This window comes from Ochotona princeps, chromosome 11 (assembly GCF_030435755.1).
Source record: "Ochotona princeps isolate mOchPri1 chromosome 11, mOchPri1.hap1, whole genome shotgun sequence".
NCBI classification, from domain to species: domain Eukaryota; kingdom Metazoa; phylum Chordata; class Mammalia; order Lagomorpha; family Ochotonidae; genus Ochotona; species Ochotona princeps.
Genome location: NC_080842.1, coordinates 48,737,182 through 48,760,659, shown reverse-complemented (window position 1 = coordinate 48,760,659; position 23,478 = coordinate 48,737,182). Strand labels below are relative to the sequence as shown.

Here is a 23,478-nt window from a genome sequence, read left to right as displayed (position 1 = left end):
GGACCATCCTCCACTGTTTTCCTAGGCTACAAGTAGGGAGCTGGATGGGAAGTGGAGCAGCCGGAACACAAACCGGCACCCAGAGGATGCTGGTGCTTTAGAGGTGGAGGAGTAGGTAACTGATCCATTGTGCCAGCTCCAAATAAAAATCTTTAAGAAGTGTATAGTGCAGTATAGATGCTTAAGGTTGAGAACATTATGCTCTGTGTTTCAGGAAAATGAGATATTCCAAGTCATACATTAACTGACAAAAGATGTAGGATCACAAACATTTCACGATTTATTTCCAAGTAACTTCTTTCTACTACTTGCTTTTATACCACACTACAAATTTTATTTAAAAAAAAAATCCAACTCAACAAATACTTATAAAGTATTTCCTATACAGAGCACCAGACAGGTGCCCTAGGGAGACAAGTGCAAGCTTATCCCCCAAAAACCTTTGATCTCTCTGCGAAAACAAGATACAGGAACATGAAGCAAATATATTCTGCCTTACTTTATTATGCAATTTCAAAGAGAACTTTCTGTAATGGTGCAAAGGTTCTTTATCTTCACTGTTCAAAAGATGGGAGAGCCAGAAGCCAATCGCACGTCGTTACTGAGCTTTTGAAATATGAGTCATTGCGACTAAGGAAATGAACACTTTAGCTGTATTCCATTTTTAATTCACAGACATTTAAACAGTTCACATGCAGTTGGTGGCTCCCATTTCTTGGACATCACAGGTCTGTAAGAATAGTTCCCAGATCTGGAGGGGGGCAAATGTGACACAAATCCTATCACTTCCCTCCCTGTGAGACAGCTCTGTTTGCACACCTCCTTCCCCCTGAAAGCGATCAGGTTCTCCTCGCAGCTGCATTCGGCTACCCGGAGTTGATGCGTCCACTGAAAACAGAGAAAAAGAGACAAAAGAGAATGGAAAGTGAAGCATGTGAGCTGAGCCTCCCAAGATAGCATAGGGACACGCATCAGGGAAAGGATCCAAAGTGCAGGGAGCTCCGAGTCAGAAGAGCCCGAGCACAGGCCCTGGATGGATCAGGCCAGCAAGGCAGGACTGCTTTGAATGTGGTGGGAGATAAGGGAACAGGAAGAAAGGTGGAGCCAGATTAAGACTTTCCAATTCCAGGAATCGGGATTTTCCTCATGAGCACCAGGAGGCTCTGAAGGTTTAAGTGGGATAAGAACTAGACACAAACAACTTTTAGGAAGGCTCCCTGATAGCCAGCCACAGGCTGGGCAGTATAAGCAACAGACAGACACAATCAAAGACCAGGAAGGAGGCTGTGAGCATCATGGAAGCTAGCCTCCTCTCAGAAAACAACACGTGCATGGTAAATAAAATTTATGTCATGAAATATCATATATAAATACATACAATCAAGCTTAAAGGCAAAGAAAGTTCTGCCATTCGATCCTAGCCATGGTTGACACAGTGATGCAACGTCTTTCCCTTCCACGGTAAGTGGATTCATTTAGGAATAATATTACTAGGAAGGTGGCTGTATAAGTAGTCAATAAGGAGGAAAGGACATAAAAATAATTTTCAAGTGGGCAGTGGGATGAAGAGGAAGGGTTATTAGCATCAAGAGATTTGAACTCTAGGTCTACTGGACTCTGTGCTTCTGGGGTGTAAAACAGACAACACACTCAGTATGCGGCCAGCTCTACAGTGCCCTGTGAGACCTGCACGAGTTACTTAACATTCTTTCAAATCTCCGTTTCCTTGCTTGCAAAACAAGAACCCCAACATTCACCTTATGAGACTATCACAGAGATTAAAACAGGTTATTCAGTGAATTGTCACAATTACTTTCAACATCACCTCTATACCTCCTTCTAACACCAATGTTTTATAACTGCAAGCATCACCCTGAGGACCAGGACTGTGGCAGAGTAGGTTGAACCTCCAGCTGCAACAAATGCATCTCATATGGGCACCAGTTCTGGCTGCTTCTCCTCTGACATAGCTCCCTACTGGCACACCTGGGAGGGCATTGGAGGATGGCCCAGATCCTAGCTTTAGCCTAGCCCAGCCCTGGCCACAGTGGCCATTTGGGGAGTAAACCAGCTGATGGAATATCTGATTCACCTCTTCTATAACTCTTAATTAAAAAAAAAAAACCTCTAATTTTTAAGCTTTATTTGAAAGGCAGAATAACAGAAAGAGAGGGCAGGACAGAGAGATCTTCCATCCACTAGTTTACACCCTAAATGATGCAATAGCCAGATCTGGGCGAGGCCACAGCCAGGAGCCAGGAACTCCATTCTGGTCTCCCACATGGGTAGCTGGGGCTCAAGCAGTTAGGCCATCCTCTACTGCCTATCCAAAGTACACAAGCAGGTGGCTGAATTGGAAACAAACCAGGGCTCAAATGGAGGCATTTCAAGTGAAGAGTTTAACGCACTGGGCCACAAGGCCAGCCCCTCTGATACTGAATATACACAGCTGAACAAAACTCGGCTGGTGCTGCCTGTGTACAGCTCTAGCTCGTGTCTGCATGAGTACAGTACCTCTCTCTGCAGCCTAGTGTTTCAACAAGCACTGCATTCTTTGCTCGAGGAGTTCCTTCTATTCTGCTGACCTCATTATCAGTTTCAAAAGAAACTCTTATTTAGCAGATGCAGGGCTTCTGACATTCTTGATGAAAACAAGGTGGCTGTTCTGCTACTGTCATTTCCTGGAAGCCAGGACTAGCATGCACTGCTGGGAGCCTGACTGAGAAGATGAAGCGTTCTGTTTTCTGATTCCCTGGCACAGCAGTTACTGACCATCCTGGGAGTACCCATACGAACCAATGTGTGGCCTCACGTGAGGCTACAGCCCAGCCTAATGCTGGTGCATGTACGTGGCCTACTTTGCAGACTATGCACCTTCTCAGATGTTGTGGTGATACCCAAGTGTCACCTGCAAAATCTGCTTCTAACCCTGCAGTATTCTTCTGACTTTCCCCAGCATTAAATATTCACCTATAAAAGCTTCAGATCATCAATACACCATTATTCTGTCAAAAGACACATTTTGTTGAGACTCACAGCTTTCACTTTCCCTGTGCAGGACGGGTGAGTGGGGGGTGGGGAGGAATACTTCCTTGTAGAAAAGACAGGCCTCCTTTTGTAGGCAAACATCCTCTTATGTGCCACGTTATTGGTCAAACCATGGCTCCCATCCACCTCTCTCCCTCTTCAGTTCTGCAAATGGGTCATCTTGTCTGGCAAAAAGCAAGTCATCAAAGAGGCGCCAACGACACCACTGGATTCATGAATCTTCTGTGCACATGAGTGAACTAATTTTAACCACAGAAACTGTCCGGTTTAGAATCAAACTCCCTGCCCTGATATCCTATGAATGAATATAAACAGCTTGCCCAAACACCAGCTGTAAATACCTGTTGTGGGTCTGAAAAAACTGACTGCAGTTACATGAATCCTTTGCGACGGGGGTCACTGGTTGATGGTGTTCATCATGGGCCATGCACTGGGTTCAACTGCTCTGACATCAAGCCTTGGAAAAAGTCTTTGGCTTTTATCATCATGGGCATTACACAGTGGACTCCAGGGCTATATCAGCAAGCCTCCCACCTGAATTAACACTAACACTGATTTAGACATCAGACAAAAGAAAAGGAAGGGAAGATCCAAACATGATGATGGAATTAATTGCTGTTAAATCTGGAAATGCAGCAAACAGGAACAGCCAATCACATGAAATTCGCCAAGTGACGATGTGGCCCTGGCCTCTTAACAGCATTTCTTTTTTTAACTAAGCACTCAACTTTCATTTTAAAATCCAGTTGGGACAAGGATCACATCTGGGTTATCTTTGTATTCCTCTTTGCACCTGTTCCGGTCTTTCCCATGGTTCTATATTCATTCATTTATTTGAATCAAATGGATTCATGGGCCATTCTGCCCTCTTTGTGGTAACATATTTTGTTGAACAAAGAAGAGTAATGTGTGTTGGGAATGCAACTCATCCAGCAGAAAAGTCACTTTTAGAACCCGCCTGTGGAGACTGTTTAGAATAGCCTAGTTCCTGTGACAGGCTCCTGTGAGGAGCTGACTAAAGGAGCAGCATTGCCAAATGACTGCTAGGTCTTTGAGAGTTCTTCAGCAACTTCTCTTTATCTGGACCACACAAGCAGGTCTAAAGTGTTTCCCTCAGGGGAAAGTAGGAATGGTCATTTGTCATAGCAGTTAGCATCAACTGGGATGCCCACATCCAACACTGGAGAGGGCCTCATTTGAGTCCCAGTTTCCCCATTTCTGATCCAGCTTCCAGCTGATGGCTTGGGTATTTGGGGCCTGGCTCTCCAGACAGGAGACCCAGAGAGGAGGTGCTGGCTTCTCCCTGCTCTAGTCCAGACTTCCTCAGGCATTTGGGGAATGAATCCACATATGTAAGATCTCTGCCTTTCAAATGGAATGAAAATAGGATTTTTTAAAAAATAAGAATGAAAAGATCATTCCCCTAAATGTCTACTTTTTGCACATTTTAGGAAAATTGTGTTACGAAGAGATCAACAACTTTGCTAAACGAGTTACAGTTCAAAAAACAAAACTGTTTACTAAAGAACCGATGTCTCAAGCAGCCCCATTTTCCTTCTTTTCAATGCAGCTTGCAGGTTAAATAAAATCTACCTCTCAATTTATTAACTCTCACTTGGAATGGATAGTCTATGATTAGTAGGACTCAATGTTTTCTTGCTGTGCTCCAAGTTCCCATTGGGTGTGCAACACTCTGTGACTTGTCTTTCTCAACTTCCCTAGTGGTTTCCACCATCTTCTGGTGCCCACGTAGTCACAGGGGAACACATGCTTCCCACAGCCCCAGGGCAATCAGGTAATGACCTGGATGTCCACTGCGTTCCAGGGATAGCCAAAGAGGTCACCAAAAGCTTGCTGAAAGCTCAAAGCACTTTCTACTGGTTACGGCTAATAATTCTCTTTCCTTCAATATGGAAAAAATTGGTTAGTTACATCTCAGACTGAGGCAAAATTTTCTCTTTCTCTCTCATATACAAATACATTTACATACATATGACCAGAGCTAGGCATTTAACAGGTCACTCACATACATATAGATACACTTATACACATATTCAGAAAATGGCCCCATCAAATTCACTTTTGAGATGGCAAACTTGGTGTAACTGGATTTCCTAGTGGGGTGTGTTTATGTCTGTGAGTGCAGAATACTTCAAAAAGTTCATGCAAAACGAAATTAAGAGATGTTTATTTTGGTGCAAAAAATTTAAAATTTCTGCCCAACTGTTTCATAGTTTGCATTTTCCATGAACTTCTGAACGATCACTCACACACATGTGAATTTCTGAATCTGTCAAACCAGACACTGGTCCGAACGCTTCACTCAGCAGTACTCTCGATAGAAAATATCAACACGGAGCACTAAGGTTTAAAGCTCGAGAGTCTCACGATGACCCCAAATCAGAAGCAGGGTCAAGAAGATGGTTCTAGCAGTCTTTGCTGACACCCTTGCCTAATTGGGTGCTGAGAAAAATGAGTACCTGGTTTGTTACCTAGGATCTTCAGGATTAGTGTATTATCATCCTAGGGGTTCCATAACATGGTGCTTTAGTAAATCTTAACACGCGGACAGGCACCAGCCTTGAGGCACAACGGGCTAAGCCACCACCTGCTGTCAGCATGCTGTATGAATCCAGCTGCTTTGGCTAAAGCATCTGAGAATGCAACGGAGGACGACTCAAATACTTGGGCCCCTGTATCCACTTGAGGAAACCAGGATGAAGTTCCTGGCTCCTTGCTTCAGCCTGGCCCAGTCCTGGACATTGTGGCTATTTGGGGAGTGAACCAATGGATAAAAGATCTCTCTCTCTCTTGCTCTTCACAACTCTACCTTTCAAGTAAGTAAATAAATCTTAAAACAATAAAGGATCTGTCTACATCAGGCCCACATGGCCTGGGACTGGCATTCAACAGCATTAGCTTGGAAGCTTCTACTTTCCCATACATTCAGCATGAATGTAGATTAGGCCTCTTTCTTAAGCAAACACTGATGGGCCATCCTGGACATGGTGTACTCCTATCGGGAACAGCTAACAGCCAATCATTGGAGGGGACTGCGGCTTTCAGAGAATTCCTTATTCTGGGATTCCTTGGCTAGAGACCGTTACATTATCATAAAAGGGCCGTTGGGGCACCAGCACCCACTGCTTATGGGGTCCCTGAGCTTCCAACATCAACAGCACCATTAAAAAGAAAAAGCTGCTTTTTCAATATTCAGAACCTTAAATTTGCTATCTATCAGTACACCTTTCATTCCTAGCTCTGAAACTCTCAACTCTTAAAAAAAACAAAGTAAGAAAAAACTGCTAGCACACAGTAAATGCCATGTGAACCACTGAAGGAGTTTACACAAAATCACGCCAAGTTAGCTCTGTAACCCTTTCAGTCAGTGGGCGTCCCGGAGGAACATCTGTGCCTACAAACACACAGGGTGCTCTAGCCTAGGAAATGAAGCAATGGCAGACAATTGAGTATATTTTTTTAAAGGGGGGTGGTGGTGGAGACTAGCACTTGAATGTCATCGTGGATTGTGCACATGCTATTCTCCATGCTAGTTAGTTTACATTCATCAACACAGTAAAAGAGGAAGCCGGCTCAACTCACCAGACCTCTTCAGCGGGCCAGAGAAGAGCTGCTCTCTGCTGGGCAACCTGCTGCAAGGTGTCCCTGGGAGGCCTCCGTTACCTGCACAGTGAAATGGAAAAGATAACATGACTGACCCGAGGAGGAGTGAGCACAGCTCACAACCCAGTGGACTGGAAAGCGGTGGGACACACACTTCTCATCCCAACACTTCGTGTGCCATGGGAAATTAAGAGATAAGTTTTTGGGGTGAAGGGGGGAGAATCCCAGTACCTATGAAATTGTGTTGCATAATACATTGTAACTAATGGGAAAAAATAATAAAATTTTAAAAAAGAGAGAGATAAGTTTATTTCGGTGCAAAAAATTTAAAATTTCTGCCCAACTGTTTCATAGTTTGCATTTTCCATGAACTTCTGAACGATCACTCACACACATGTGAATTTCTGAATCTGTCAAATCAGACACTGGTCCGAACGCTTCACTCAGCAGTACTCTCGATAGAGAATATCAACACGGAGCACTAACGCGGAGCAGAAAACAGGGCCCAGACTTTTGCCTGTTCTGCAAGGCAATTTAGTTTCATTTTAGCTAAAAGATGGTCAACAACAACAAACAACAACAACAAAATTTTACTGATATAGAGAGAAGAAAACACAGAGAGGCTGTTCAAAAAGTGCATGGAAAACACATAAGAAAAATAATCCTTGACTTTCAGCATGTTCTACACCAAAATTATTTTTCCATTCCACTGTCTGTGAACCTGGGGACGTGCCCGTGTACAAAGGGGCACAGATAGGGAAGGCAGGCTCGCAGGTGTGCCAGGTGCCCAACGCTCAGCTCCACTGCTGGCAAGGCTGGGGGATTTCCGGCATTTTTCCTCATCCTATTATGGGCTTGGCAAATATGAAACCCTTACAACCTGGTCCAGAGGGAATACTCAGGGGAAAAACAAGTGAGGATTATCACATTTGTTTAAATCTTTCTGCAGAGGCATATTGCATTGTGGTTTTTGAGGTCAACTTCCCAAGCATACAAAATTGCTTTATTTATTTTGACTCGTGTTTGCAAAGTTCTTTTCCTCTGACTTTTCTGCCTCCTAAATAAATAGTATTTCCTACCTGTTCAACTTCACGTTTAAGGCAGTATGTTTTTGATTAGCTTAGTTCTATACAGCAGACTGTATTACAATACCACCTTACCAAGAATGAATAGCACAAAGCTGGCATCGGGATGTGGGGGATTAAGCTGCCTTCTGCAATACCAATCCATATGGGCACTGACTTGAGCTCTATTTCCTATCCAGCTCCCTGCTAATGTGCCTGGGAAGGCAACAGAAGATGGTCTAAGTGCTTGGGCCCCTACACCTAAGTGGGAGGATGTGGAGTTACGGGCTTCTGGCTTTGTTCAGGCCCAGCGCCTGCCTTTGCTGCCATCTGAGGAGTGAAGCAGAGAATGGAGGATCTCTCTCTCACTCCATCCCTCTCTCCCTCTAACTCTTCCAAATAAATAAATACACAAAAAAAGCAAAAATGAATAGGACCTTACATAACAAGCCTCCACTACTCTGCATCCCCAGCAAAAACGACCTTTCTCCTGAGTAAGAGAGCCCTGGATTATGCTTAACTCCTGCAGTCCAACTCAGTAATCATTTGTTCCAAAGTTCTTCCCAGCTCAGTGACCAAATTAACTAATGTTTAGTTTTTGATTAACACACAGCCCTTGGAGGAACTTTGACCCACAGTAACTTGGCGTTTGACTTGCTTCTCTGAAACCAACCTGTATCACGAGTGCCCATATCAAGGGCAATAAAAGACCTGGCTGTTTGCTTACAGCAAATGGAGGCGGTACCATGTCATTATATGGCTCTTACCTCCACTGCCCACTGAACCCCTGGCAAGGAAAGTCAGTAGACCACACACCAGTTTTGGAGGGAGGAAACAGCCTGAATTTTTAAGCTGAAAAGCATCGAAACTCTACCCAGAATCTGAATGGCAACTGTTTAAAAAACATGAAAATGGTCCCAAGGTCAAAACAGCGAGAGCAAAGATGAAGGGTGTGGACAGGTGCAGATTACAGGTACTCAGATCCTGCCTTGGTGGACAAAATGCACTCCTGGAGGGCTCCTGGGCTCCCATTTATTGATGTTCTATAAAACAGGCATCAGAGCAGGGAAGAGAGACTTGGAGCTGGCAGTTCCCCACTGCCACCTAAGATGAGCTGTAAATGAGCCCCTTCAGGTCTCAAACGCTGGTTGCAAATAGCGAGCAGGGGAGGAGGGGCGGTGGTTTTTGAAAGAGGTAACTGAGGCTGAACGAGGTCACTGGGGGAACATCCTAATCTGATATGGCTCACATCCTTCTGGAAAAGACTGGAACACAGATTGAGGGATTGTGGGTGAGGACACAATGAGAAGGTGGCCATCCGCTGGGTGGAAAGAGAGGCCTCGGGAGAAACCAACCCTGCTGACCCGTGTGTCTTGTACTTCCAGGCTCCACAGCAGTGAGGAAATGAGCACCTGGCACTCAAACCACCCTGACTGTGGTAATGGCGCTGGAAAAACAACCCAAGGCCCTGCTCACCTCAACCCCTCACCTTAAGTCAGCAAGGCCAGGTGGTAACAAACCAGCGAAGTAGGCTTAAGTCCGCAACAACAGGATGGGTATGGACAATGCTCAACAAGATCTTGAAAAACTTTACAGTGCTGTGAGGCTGTGGAAGGTATAACCAAGACTTCATTATGTGGGCGACCTTTCCAGTTATAATCCCTGGGCTACACCATTACAGCCTGACACTTAAAAGCATCCAACAGTCATGCTGTCAACAGACATTAACCAAATACCTACTGCAGGACAGGCCCAGGGCCAGCCAGGGGCTGGAACACCAGCAAGGAAAAGAAATGGCCACATTCTCTTCCTTCATGGCATGTATAGTCAGTAGGCACCGAGTTAGGCTAGAAATGCCAAGCTAAAAAGACCCTGAGAGAGGCAGAGCTGGAAAAAGATGAGGATAAAACCATGTGAACCTGGCTGTGACAGATGAGGGGTGACGGAAGCTGGACAGAACAATGATCCCATTGCTGCCATGCAGGTGGGCTAATGAAGGAAGGAAGCCTGGGCCAGGTCCTCAAGGTGTCACAACTTGCTCAGCAGAGAGGGACGGGAGACCAGAAGAGGTGTCCTTCTTTTGTAGGCAGGACAACCAGCCCCTTGGTACAGGGCACTGTAAACTGAGGGAGGGCAGTGGGTGTGTCACGACTCGAGGGAAGGGATCAGAATGCCCGTGAGGAAGGTGACATTACCAGAAGCACAGAGCAGAAACATCACGCTGAGCACACGCAAGGATGCTCAGGGAGCTGAAGTCAGGAGCCAGGGAAAAACAGATGTGGGATCAAGGACAGGGCATTCACCCGTGGTCACGGATCACACTGCCCAAGGGCTTGACGCAAGAACAGAGAAGTGCTGGGTTTTAAACCTGGGGATTACTTTGAACCATATGAAAATGCATTGAAGGAATGTCTCATTTCATCTGCATTCACTTCACCTTAGGAAACTAACTTCATAGAAAAAGAGAGAGGATGGGTCCGGCGGCGTGGCCTAGCGGCTGAAGTCCTCGCCTTGAATGCCCCAGGATCCCATATGGGCGCCGGTTCTAATCCCGGCAGCTCCACTTCCCATTCCAGCTCCCTGCTTGTGGTCTGGGAAAGCAGTTGAGGACGGCCCAATGCATTGGGACCCTGCACCCGCGTGGGAGACCCAGAAGAGGTTCCTGGTTCCCAGCTTCGGATCGGCGCAGCACCAGCCATTGCGGCTCACGTGGGGAGTGAATCATTGGACGGAAGATCTTCCTCTCTGCCTCTCCTCCTCTCTGTATATCTGACTTTGTAAAAAACTAAATAAATCTTTAAAAAAAAAAAAGAAAAAGAGAGAGGAAGAGAAAGAGTGAATGGGAAAAAGGAGTGGGGAAGAATGAGTAAGAGAATTTCTAATTTCATATGGTGGTTCATTCCCCCAGATGCCTGCAAGAGGTGCAGCTAGGCCAGGGACTCAGTTTGAATGTCTTGTGAAGGTGGCAGGAGCCCTTGAACAACCACCAATGACTCCGACGGTCTGTATTAGCAGGAAGCTGGAGTCAGGAGCCAAGGACACAAAGCCAGGCACCCTGATAAAGATGCACTCCAGTACATGTGTTTCCTGGGCCAAACACCTGCCATCACAGAATCTTTCATTAACACTACACGTGACCGTATTCTAGTTTTCTGCTGTTTTCCTCAGTCTGCAAACATGGATGATAATAATAGCACTTTCCTTCTAGGGAAGACTCATTGAGTTAATTAACAGAAGTACTTAAGTGTAATAAATGCTAATTATGGCAGAAATAAACTTTAACAAATGGGAAATCTGTGCTTATGCAAATAATGACAGCTCTTCCTCTTAGTGAATACAGGCTAGATTAAAACCCCCACCACAGCCACCCAGGGCAAAATCTTGTATAAATGTCATGTAATGGATTTGACTTGCTGGGGTTTCCGTGGGGCTCTTCCAGAACCTTCTACGAACAACCATGACTTCCAAATTATCAAATGTTCTAGGGCAAAATTTGTTTAAGGAACAAACATTTAAAGGGATATGGAACCTGGTCAAGTGGCATGAGAGGACTCTAGAAAGATGGAAATTCCTGTAGCATATTTGGGACAGTGGGTCCACGTTAAATACAGATGTCATCACTTAAGTGTGTGAAAAGTACTGTATGTAGGTAAGCTAAAGCTCAATATTGAATGAAGGGGGTGGGGGGAGAAACAGGACCCAAGGGAAAAATAAGATTTATATTCCAGAGAGAAGGGGAAAATAGGCTTACAGCAAAGAACTTGCCTTTGAACTTAAAATTTCACATTTCAGCCTCTGTTTGAACAGATGAAACTGGGTAAGCATGCACACAAGCTTCCCTAGGCAACAGACTCTGGAAGCAGCTGTCTCCACCCTCATTCTCCTGCATCTGAGAACAGCTCTTTTAGCTGCCCTCTGGTGGCTCGTAGCTGCTATTTGCTGACCAAAGTGAACAGCCTGTGTAGGTAGCTCAGCCATTCTGCTCACCATCAACCCAACTGATGGGAGCTGAGGTACCATGGGCTTGAGTCACGGTTTCAAATAACTAAGAAAATAGGGTTGCCATAAGAGATGTATGGTTTGAAGTTCACATACTCAAAGATGGTATAATCTTTATTTAAAATGCTGCTAAATTTTAAAAAAAGTTTCAAGTTTATTTGAAAGATGGGAAGACAGAGAAGAGAGAAACACAGAGATTGAATGAATGATATTGTATTCACTGGTTCACTCTCCAACGCCGTCAACAACCAGAACTGGGTAAGGCTCAAGCAGGGAGCCCAGAACTCAATCTGGTCATTCATGTGGATGGCAAGATGCAAACACCCGAGCCGTCACCCATTGCCTCCCATGGTGTTCCTTGGGTACAGATGCCTCCGGTGGCGTTTTAAATGTAGTTATTATGCCAAAAGCCCACCACCACCAACATCAAGTCAAGCGCTTTTTTTTTCCAAATTTATTATTATTATTATTATTTTAGTGGAAAGTCAGATATACAGAGGAGGAGATACAGAAGATCTTCTATCTGCTGATTCACTTCCCAGGTGGCCACAATGGCTGGAGATACGCTGATCCAAAGCCAGGAGCCACTTACAGATCTCCCACACGGATACAGGGTTCCAAGGCTTTGGGCCGTCCTCCACTGCTTTCCCAGGCCACGAGCAGGGAGTTGGATGGGAAGTGGGGCCATTGGGATTAGATCGGTGCTCATATGCAATCCTAGTGCGTGCCAGGAGAGGACTTTAACCACTAGGCTAGACTACTGCACCCGACCGGACTGGGTTTTTTTTTTTTTTTTTTAAAGTAACATTGCATAAGGAATCCTGACAAGCCAATAAAACAAAGGAAAGGAGGGAGGAAAGGAGTAGACAAGAAAAGAGAGGACCAAGACAAAGACCAAAGATGACAACAGCCAGGTTTTCTCATTACAAAACCATCTACTTACAAGAGAACTTGCTTGCACCAAAGGAAAAGACAGAATGTCCATGACTTCTGAGGGGAGAAGCACATGGAACGTTAGATGGAAACAGACACTCCACCTCAACTGTTGAGCTGTGAAAAATCCACCTAGTCCAGCTGTGGCAAGAACAGGCTGGACTCGACTCATACCCGCCAGATTCATCTTTCTGCTTACATCCACTCATGTGACTTCCTTTCCCAAAACTCTGCTCCTCACACTTACAGTAAAAATCCTCCCCGAAGCTCCCTGTGGCACAGTTAGCAAGCTGCTTCCCTTTCCACTTCATTCCTGGTCTCTCTCCAACTCTCTTCCTGGCCTGGCCACATATCCCTGCCTCCTCACTGCTGCTTCAGCCTGCCAGCTCCCTCACACCCCTGTCTTAGCACCCATGGAGACTTCCCTCCTCTCTGAGTTGCAATTTCCCAACCTTCTCTTAGACCTTTCCCCCCAGAGCTGCTTCCCTGCCTGGACTGAAACTTCCTGCTCCTACGTCACCTCCTTCAATTAGTCTTCCCTGATGACTGCTGTTTGAAGAGAAACCTCTGGGACCTGCACAGGGATGCGTCAGGTTAAGCTGCTGCTTTGGCCACCCACATCCCACTTCACAGTGCTGGTTCTGAACTCATTTCCCTGCTAATGTGCCTGGGGAGACAGTAGATGATGGCTCAACAACTGAGTCCCTGCCATCCATGTGGGAGACATGGGTGGAGTTCTGGGCTCCTGGCTTCAGTCTGCCGGCCCAGCCCTAGTTATTGCAGCCATTTGGGGAGTGAACTAGCAGGTGAAAGATCTCTCTCTCTCTCTCCCCACCGCCCCATTCCCTGGCTATCAACCCTGTACTTTTTTCCTTTTCCTATCTTAATTTTTCTTCCTTCCACTGTTACTATCCAACATGACAATACTGTTCATTTTTATCACTTTTTCGTGCCCGCATGGCCAATGCAGAATGGCCTCCATGAGAAAGGACTCTGTCCTTATTACCAGTTATTCCCAGTTCCTACAGCAGAGCCTGAAGTAGGTCAGCATGAAAAATAAAAGACTCAGTTTGCAGAAATCATTGCTCAAATCTGCTCCAACACCATCACCACTGAGTCCTGCTTTAAGTCCAACCTCAACTCCTTCTTATCCCGAGGCAAAGTCCATGTCCTTTAATGAATCCCTGGGGTGAGCAACAGCCTCTGGTTACTACTTCTTGGAGATGACACAAACAGGGCTTCCAGTCCTTGTGCTGCAATGCTAAGGGCACACGTTCACACAGGCTACCTGGTGTCCACAGGCTCCAACTGACAGTGCCAACAGCCTGAGACCCAGGACTGAAAGGATGTATGCGGCCTGATGACCCTTCCTCACCCCAGGACCCAGCGTGGTGCCCAGAACAAACAGCAAACTCAGTAACAATGTGCCTACGCAACAAATCCCCTCCATCCCACTCCAAGCACTCATGCAACTGAACGACCTTTCTCCCGTGACTGTTCCCAGTCACTTCCTGTGCAAGGACCACATCCAGTCAATCCAGTCATGTGCCATTCCTCCCTGCATTTTTAAAGGCAGCTGGATAACACTCCTGGCTCAACAGTTCATCTCAGGGCTGCTTGAGTCTAACATGATTCCAACAGCACAACACTTTACATGCATCCTTTCACATAATCCGCTCAAAACATCTCCCTTACTAGGGAGATGGCTATAACCCTAAACACCACGTGTACGCTGCAAATGGACTGGCAGGGCCTGGGGTGATAGCCTAGTGGCTAAAGTCCTCACCCTGAACATGCCAAACAGGCGCCGGTGTTAATCCTCACTTCCCATCCAGCTCCCTGCTTGTGGCCTAGGAAAGCAATGGAGAAAGGTACAAGGCCTTGGGACCCTGCACCCATGTGGGAGACCTAGAAGAGGCTCAAGGTTCCTGGCTTCGCATCAGTCCAACTCCGGTCATTGTGGTTCACTTGAGGAGTGAACCACTGGACAGAAGATCTTCTGTCTCTCCTCCTCTGTATATCTGACTTTCTAATAAAAATAAATCTTTTAAAAAAAATGGACTGATAGGAAATTTTCTCCATTTTCTGATGAGACTCTGGAGACCCCATCTCTTCCAGAATGTCCACGTGTGCACCTGCTTTGCTGGAGAAGTATCTAATCGTGGAATGCTGCCCCAGACCAGGGCTACAAGTGAAGTATGTTGGACTGAGATGTGCACATGGTTACTGTACTAACAGATTTTCCCCTAATGTCCAGAACGCAAGACAACTATAAATTGGGTCTTAGCTTTTTCTTATGGAAATAAAAGTTGCTGTTTAAAAAAAACAAAATGCAGTTCTTTGTGGCCAAATGGGCCAAACTGGAAACCATAATGCTAAGGGAAATGAGCCAATCCCAAAAGGTTAAATACCACATGTTTGCCTTAATTTAAGATGATATGATGTTATGTATAACAATTGTTATGTTATGAATATTATATGTTGTGTATAAACTAAAATTGAAGTGTAGGTGAGGTGGTCACAGAAGGTGGCTGGGAACTCGCATTTACTTTTAACATATTGGTTACTCATTACTATATCAATTAATTCCATAATGATGTAAATTTTTGCTGATGGTATGTTGGAGCTTTCAATTGACTGGGATGATACTCTGCTGGCTCTGTCTTCAGACCAGAGAGGGTATACCTAAGAAGCCGTTGAACTTGACTGGACAATAAGATGCTGGACTCTATGTTTGGTATACGCTTGCAATGGGGGAATCTCAACTGAACTTGAACTGTGGTTATGCAACAAGGTGGAGGAATCCACCATGGTGGGAGGGTTTGGGGAGGGGTGGGGAGAACCCAAGTACCTATGTAACTGTGTCACATAATACAATGTAATTAATGAAGTAAAATAATAAATAATTTAAAAAAAAGTTGCTGTTTAATTTGGGCTAGTAGTGTTCTTACTTTACTAAGTACTTGTTACTAATTCCATTCCCTTGACTGCAGTTCAAGTGCCATTCCACACCAAAATCAGAGTGCTTCCCCCTAAGCATTCCCCTGTGGCACTTACCACGGGGTTGTAGTTAAACACAACTAATTCATCTTTTCATTGCCTGGCTGTCCCCACCAGACTGCAGTCCCCAGCACAACAGAATCCTTGTTGGGGTTATCACGTCTAAAGTCCCATTTGGTGGCACAGCACCTGCCAAGTCCTATAGCTCAATAAACAGGTGGGCACTTCACAAAATCCATTAGAAAAATAGAACCAAAAGGAAAGTTTTTTCAATGCCAATCTTTGTAAAGCCAGGTTTTTAAAAAATAAATGTGCATGGATTTCCATACATTTTTGGAGATCCCCTGCATTTTTTGAATGATTGAATGAGTCTTGAATTCACAAGTGAGAAGCAGGGGCTGGCCAGCACTTCTCCCACAGACACACTCAGTTGGAGCTAGGAAGCAAGACCACACGGCCAACCTTCCTTGGCAACTCATCACACTGCCTAGTGACTTGATAACTCCATTGTTCTGATTTTTGCTTAACTTAGTCATTCTTATTTAATTTTTACCCTGTTTGTGGTCTGTCTTCTCAACCACCTCAAAGCACAATGACTTGAGCTGAAGTCATCTTGGAATCCTTAACATTCTTATAGTACCCCTCCTGTACCAGTTTCATTGAGTGCTCCAGACACATATCGCTACCCTTGTTTGAAGATGGAAAAACGGTTCAGAGAAACTATCGGTCGGCACAGTCAGTGTTTGATTTGGTCATGTAGTAACAGGGCTCTCATCAACTCACACTCAGGAACCATTTTTCCTTCCTGTGAATCTATGGTATGTTACAGGTGTATTTTAAAAGGTTCATGAAGAAATAAATAAATCTTACAAAAAAAAGTTCATGGAGAGGAATTAAGACATGTTTATTTTTGTGCACAACTTTTTTTTAACTCCACATAGCTTTCATGTAACACACTTTCCATATACTTAAGGAAGACTCTTTCTATATTAGTTTGTATGGTTTCTCCAATTTAAAAAATTGATCTGAGAGACAGCAAGATACAAAGAGATAAAGAAAAATCTCCCATCTGTTGGTTCACTCCCAAACACACAAGAGCAGCGGCTGAGCCAACCTAGGTCTCCCATGGTGGGCAGTGGGAACCTCACCAGCCATGATCTCCTGCCTCCCAGGGGACACATCACGAGCCGGAAACAGAGCTGTGTGACTCAAACCCCAGCGGGTCTTCACAGCCAGACATTCACGTACCCAAACCTTTGTTCTTGGAGAAACCTACTGAGACCCTAGCAGCTGTAAAGCATGCTGCTGGTCCCTGTGGGGAACAGGGCAGACCCAGCCTGTATCCCGCCTTACCATATGACATAAAATGTTTCCTCCACAAGGATACTGTTTGTCTACTGTACTTTTTCATGGCCTCTTTCACCAAACCAGAATGTCAGCGCAGGGCAGGCAGGGACCGTTCTCTACTACTGAGACCTACAAAGCAGGGGGATTAGTAAGCATTCCGGGAGTGAGTCTAGCCTGAAATCCAACTGTACATCCTCAAACAATTACAGGTGGCACAGAACCGACTGTGGTTAGCCGAGAACCTGGGAATCACTTCTATGACAAGGGATCAAGGTACAGAGTCCCACAGAGCATGGCTTCACATGTGTCCCCTACACAGGCTATATGCGCTCACAAGCGCACATACCTGAGGCCTACATGGGTGATTTCAGCTTACTGTTAAATTAAAAAAGAAAAATCCTAAGAAAGCCTCAAGTGTTGTTTAAACATAAAGTACAGATTCTATCTCTGCTCCACAGCTAACCCACACCGTAACAGAGAAATGTGAAGTCAGCAAAGTGCTTGCAAGCCTTGCGAAAGCTCCTCCTTCCACCCCCAGCCCCGTGGTGGAAGGCCCCACTCAGTTGCAGAAAGGGAGAGTCTCACTGTTTCTGCTGAGTTGGGTCCTTTATTATAGGGTAGAGAGAACACTTGTTCTGATTTCTCAACTCCTGATTCCTGCTGCCAACACAAAACAGACCTCAGCCCTGACAACAAACCACAAATGGCAGATAAACCCTGTGTGCCTTTAAATCTGTTTCAAGCAGTTCCTAGTAAGTACCTGCTTTTCTTCCTTCGTCAAATGACACGATAACAGGGATGGCTGCTGCACAGATTAGCAAGTAGGCCTGTGAACCATTCACCCAGAACCATGGGCTAGCTTTGGGGACATTACCCTCCTTTCTTGTTTTTCCACCCAAGGCCTTGCAGAGGCACAGCAGTTAAAAATCAGACCCAGTCAGCCAGAACCCTCAAGTCAAAACACAGGCCACTCATGATGACAATCCTCAGGCATTTCTAACATGGCCTGGGCCGGCCGACAGACCATTCACCAGCACGCCCTACATCATCTCAACCCACTCCACCCGTTAGAAAACCCCACAGATTTGAAGACACCAGGATGAAGCTGTGGCCTCCCCGAGGTGCAAGCATCACAGCAGGGCACAGCCCCAGGCCTGGCACCTCCTTCCCACTCTCCACGGACCCTAGGGTCCGGTTTTTCAGATCCTAAGATTAACTTCCCAGTTCTTCCTTCTCTTCTCAGGGCTGGTCTTTGTCACCTGCAAAGCCAAGCAGCCAGGAAGTGATGTGGTCTGGCCCGTCCCTGCCCAGTTGTGCAGATGTTTTCTGTACACTGTCTATAGATCATGCTCTGCCTAAGGACCAGCAGAACAAGCTGCAAGTCGCTGCTGTTCCTTTTTTCCGGTGTGTGTCCCATTTTTACCACGCGCCCCACACTGGGTCGGGCCAGACCAGGTAGCAATGGTTAGACATTCTTGTGGAAAAGGGATCATCTTGTGACAAAGTTCTAAGGGGCAGGCTGGAATTTAATCCTTGGCCTTCCTGACATTGTTCCATGGTCTTCAAAGAAGGTACCCTTCCTCTAGGAGTTCTGCAGTCACTGTCCTTCCTTCCTTAATCCAGCCAGTCCCTTCAATGACTTGAAAAGTATTTCTTCTGTTCTGCACTGCACCCAATTAGCTATGCACTTTAACACACCTTCAAGAATCCATGTGTATACGGACCCATCTTCAAAGCTATTGCTAAGCTGACTATATGCTTCACAAACCAGCAGAGTAAGGTGACAATTCAGGGAACAAGCCCCCTGAAACACAGTGCACAAATCCCTGCTGGATTTAAAGACAGGCAAAGTCAAAAGAAAGCTCCCACCTGGACAGCTGGCACCCAGACCAGAGGGAAGGGTCAGTAATCAGACCGTAGGATTAACGTGGTTAAAAAGCACTGCAACTTTCGGAATGAAGAGTGGCACTGCATTCGCAGGACAGGCGAAAGTTAGAAGCCACTGGAGAATGGCCCAAGAAAAGGACTCCAGTAAAACTGGAAGCAAAATTGTTCTATTTTAAAAAAATTATTGGATCTCCTCCTCTCCCCACACAAATTTGGTAATTTACAAATCTAATGTAGATCTTCCACAACACCATCAAAGCTGTCCAGAGGAAAAGAATGTACCTTATTCTCAGTGGTCATGGGACACACATGGAGGGCCTGCATCAGGCCACTGATTGGCTCATGGTCACCTGGACTGCTGTCCCATGTGACAGTGACACCACTCTCTCTCACCCTCACATGGCTCCTCCTGGCGCACCTCTTCTGGAGACCACCACCCCGCAGCAGCACTTAAAGATCAGATTCCTGGGCCCCACTCTGGATTCTCCACGTCTACATCTCCAAAAAAAGAGGCCTAGAAATCTCATTTCAGCAGTGCTCTCCGGTAGCTCTAACCATCAGGTAAGTTCATCAACCATGCCTCTCGGGCAATTCACTCAGGCTACTGGGGGTGTGGGCCCAGGACACGCAACACAGTCAATGCCATGTGTTGCAGCACTGGGGAGGTACTGTTCTCAGAAATGCTAATATAACAGCGTTTATTCCCAAGGTCCTTTAGCCGTATTTTCTCTAAATCTTACTAAGTGAAGTCACAGAGCTCACATTTTGGTTAAGTTGAGATGCTGATTGCTATGGCCATGCTCTGTGTCTATCCATCTTCCTACCAATGCACTCCCTAGGAAGCAGTAGCTATAGAGTTCAAGTACATGGCTGCCTGCCACCCAAGTAGGAGACTCAGACCGAGTTCCAGCCTGCTAGCCTTGGCCTGGCCCAGTCCTGGATGTTATGGGTATTTGTGGACTAAACCAATGGATGGAAAGTCTGTCTCTTTCAAATAAGTAATTTCAGTTCTGCACACACCCACCCATGAAAGTCCCATATGATGCAATATTCAGAAGATCAGCTGATGTGAGGTAGTCCAAGTTAATGTCATCTTGGGTAACACAACTCTTAGCCCAACACCCTAAGGAAGCCCTTATAGGCCTTTAGTACTTGCTTCAACATTCTGACCCGATTTCTTCCAAGCCAAAGCCTACAGACATGTTCACATATCCGGGACACTGTTCCTTACTGCAGTTCACACACATACAACACGCACACACAATGCTTCCTTTCTGCGTACGACTCACTGTGCCTCCAAACTCAAGAGTTCTGCCCTGATGATGTAATACAGAGGGCTCCTCACAAGAGCCATGATGAAGGCATCAGCAAAGGGTAAGAGGCTATGTGGTTAACATCATGTCCCCCAGTGCCACCGCCGAGGGCAAAGTCAGGGCCCCTGGGCACACTGCCCTACGCTCAACTGCCATTTCCGGCTCTCTGCTAAAACCAAAAGTATGCTTCCTTGTGGTTGCTGCACCCCAAAGCAATCACCCCTTAGCAATCACCCCTTAAATAGACAAGCCCCACAGAAATCTCTTCTGCTCCCTAAATAGCATATTTAGTGTTTAACAAATGGTGTTTAAACAATAAACACTGCAATGATGTGGTACCTTTTTAATTAAACAATTATCAGAGCTGTAAAATATGCTTCAAACTGTACTGTACTCACCCTACAGGAACACCATGGGCAAATTCTTAGAAACATGCCCAGGTCTTAGGATTGTGAAATACCTAGCTATCTGCTTGCTGATCTAGATAAGACAAACGTGGGGTGGGGTGTGGGGGGCTGTGACGCTTACGAAATGACTTTCTCAAGGTTATAGGCACAGTAGGCCAGGGGTCATCTGGGAGCCCCGGCTAAGGCCTCCTCTGCTATACACACATGGTGGTCCTCAAATGGGGAAGGCAGTGTGCCCCCTACATGCTGAGTTTGCCCCACGTCACCCACTGAACTGGCCTCATCCAGAGAGGTAACAAACACCTGTCTATGAGAGGCTGTGCCACCAAGGCTACCCCTAGAAACGAAGAACAAGACTGTAGGCACCTGTCGCCCAGGTGGAGCTTTGGGTGAGGGAGGGGTGAGCACAGTTACAGTGGCAGCCGCCCAGCTGTGGATTATGAACGTTGCAGGTTGTACAGCCACCCTTCCAGGGGCCTACAGGTAGACCACGTTTTCCACTTGCCACGAGGTATGAACACTTGACTTGGCTCTGGCCCAGGAAAGCAAGAGAAGTCATACGTAGCAACAAGATGGGACTTGGGCCTGTCACACACTGCCCCTCTGGGCTCTTTCTTCCTCTGGCAACTGGACAATAACAAACAAGCAAACCACAGCCAACCTTGGACGTCATGTGTTACAACAGGCAAGGCCACTGGCAACATGCATAAAGGCCAGTCAGCCCCACCGCCCCCAACATATGCACGCTTTCCACCCAGGCACACTACTGTTCCAGAAGTACTTTTCTCTGAGATGAACCACTACCATTCTGGGATCTTCTATAATTGCCACCTAGCATATCTGAAGACTAGGAAAAGCATGGCATGTATGAGAGCCAGATGGGAAGTGGGATAGGGCGGATTAGACTGCTGCACATGCTGGCACGCAAAAAAACCAAGGCTGGGCGCAGGCTACTGGGGTTACCCCAACAACCCTGGGCTGAAGTTCCTGGTGGTGGGCTGGGCTAGGCTAGGCCATACCACCCAATTTGAATGGGAGATGAGGCTAGGGGCAGAACTGACCAGGCACCTGTGTTCACTAGTATGTATATTGGCTGGTACAGATGATGGACTGAACTGTGTCCTAAACCATTTTGTGCACACAAGAGTCAGGTCTGGGCCCGGTGCTGTAGCCTAGCAGCTAAAGTCCTCACCTTGCATGTGCCGGGATCCCATATGGGTGCCAGTTCTAATCCCAGCAGACCAGCTTCTCATCCAGTTTCCTGCTTGTGACCTGGGAAGGCAGTTGAGGACAGCCCAAAGGCTTGAGACCCTATGTCTGCATGGGAGACCCAGAAGAGGCTCCTGGCTCCTGGCTCCTGGCTTTGGATCAGCGCAGCTCTGGCCGTTGTGGCCACTTAGGAAGTGAATCAACAAATGGAAGATCTTCCTCTCCGTCTCTCCTCCTCTCGGTATATGTGACTTTTCCAACAAAAATTTTAAAAATAAATCTTAAAAAAAACCAGTCTGGTCTAGGGTCACTCCAGGCGAAGTTTCTTGGGAAACTCCCAAACTAGACCACTGGACTCAAACTCCAACCACAAGGAAAATCACAGGACATGTGGTCCAACCTTGGAGTGTCCATATCAGGACTGGGCCTCCTCAGTTGCTGATGCCTGTGCAGTGGACAGCAGGCCCAGATGCACATGGGGGACATGACAATCAGATCACCAGTCCAGAGGAGGACGTCAAGTGCCATGTCAGAGCATGAAAAGCAGAACACGTTGGACCACTCCACTGGCCAAGCTTTGAAGCCAATGTCTGTTTTTGTGGGTGCACTAAGGGTGGACTATGTCAACGACTTTATCTTGGAAAGATGTTCTCAGCCCTGGAGCAACGAAACCAACATCATCTCAGAACCATAGAAACCACTCACTCACACCCTTGCAACATTCTTCCCCAAATTAGGGTCTCTAAGATGATATCAAATGACCAGCGCCTATCCCTGTGTGCAGATGTGGCTTGGCGGCAAGGAGTGGCTGCCTCCGCTCCTCTTACCTTGCTCCCACTCTCACCCCAGGAAATACAGGAGAAAAAGGAAAAAAATAAATTTTACCCACAGGGTTGTGAGAAGAGTAAAAACTATTAGGATCATTTAGCCTCCTTCTAGAATACAAGAATCCTCTAACTTGCTTTTAGGTAGCCTTGCTTAGGCTAACCGGATGCAATGTACTTATGTGTGTATGTATGTATGTACTTCCGAAGTCATGGGGAGATTATTCTAGAAGTAACAGTCTTGCAGTCCTCCAATGTCTGAGAATCCTCAGCAGGGGGTGTGGGGGGTAGAGGAATTTTTAAGCAAATATCCCAGGGGCTGAAGGCTTAAAAACAGACATCTGGCCTGGGTGGCTTGAGGGGGTTAGGGAATGGGAATGGACCCTCCTTTGTAGGACTGAAGAAAAGCTCCCCCAGCAACCTCAGTCTTGCTGAAGACACTAAATCCAGTTGTCCAGACTGCAGGACGCTTCATCTCATACTTTCTCTCTCACCGAGTTTCTGATTTGATCCCAGGTGGCATTTTCATTACTGAGCTGAGAAGTTGTTTTCTCATTCATCCTGAACCTCCCCCAATGACGGTAAGCAGTACTCAGCAGGACACTAGATACCACACAGCAGGCTGGTCAAGGATGCCAACACACACCTGCTAGCCAGTCTTGCTGCTGGCAGGGTCCTTGACCACCCCAGCCAGGCTGGGCCTGAACCTTTCTGTTGTTGCTTTATGTGCAGCTCACAGATTCCTTGGCAAGAGAGGCCAAGTTAGCAGTGGAGGGCAAGCAGAAGCTTGGGCAGCAGCTGGCCATTAAAAAGGGATTTTAGT

At 46.2% G+C, this 23,478-nt stretch overlaps 1 long non-coding RNA gene across 1 annotated transcript in view; it reads right to left on the bottom strand.

Annotated features, from left to right (window-relative positions):
- Positions 1-6,333: 6,333 nt before the first annotated feature.
- Positions 6,334-23,478, bottom strand: part of LOC131481403 (uncharacterized) — a 62,648-nt gene continuing 45,503 nt past the window's right edge. The window contains exon 3 of the long non-coding RNA XR_009246302.1: positions 6,334-6,732. This is a non-coding gene — a long non-coding RNA (uncharacterized LOC131481403). The remainder of the gene's footprint in view (positions 6,733-23,478) is intronic.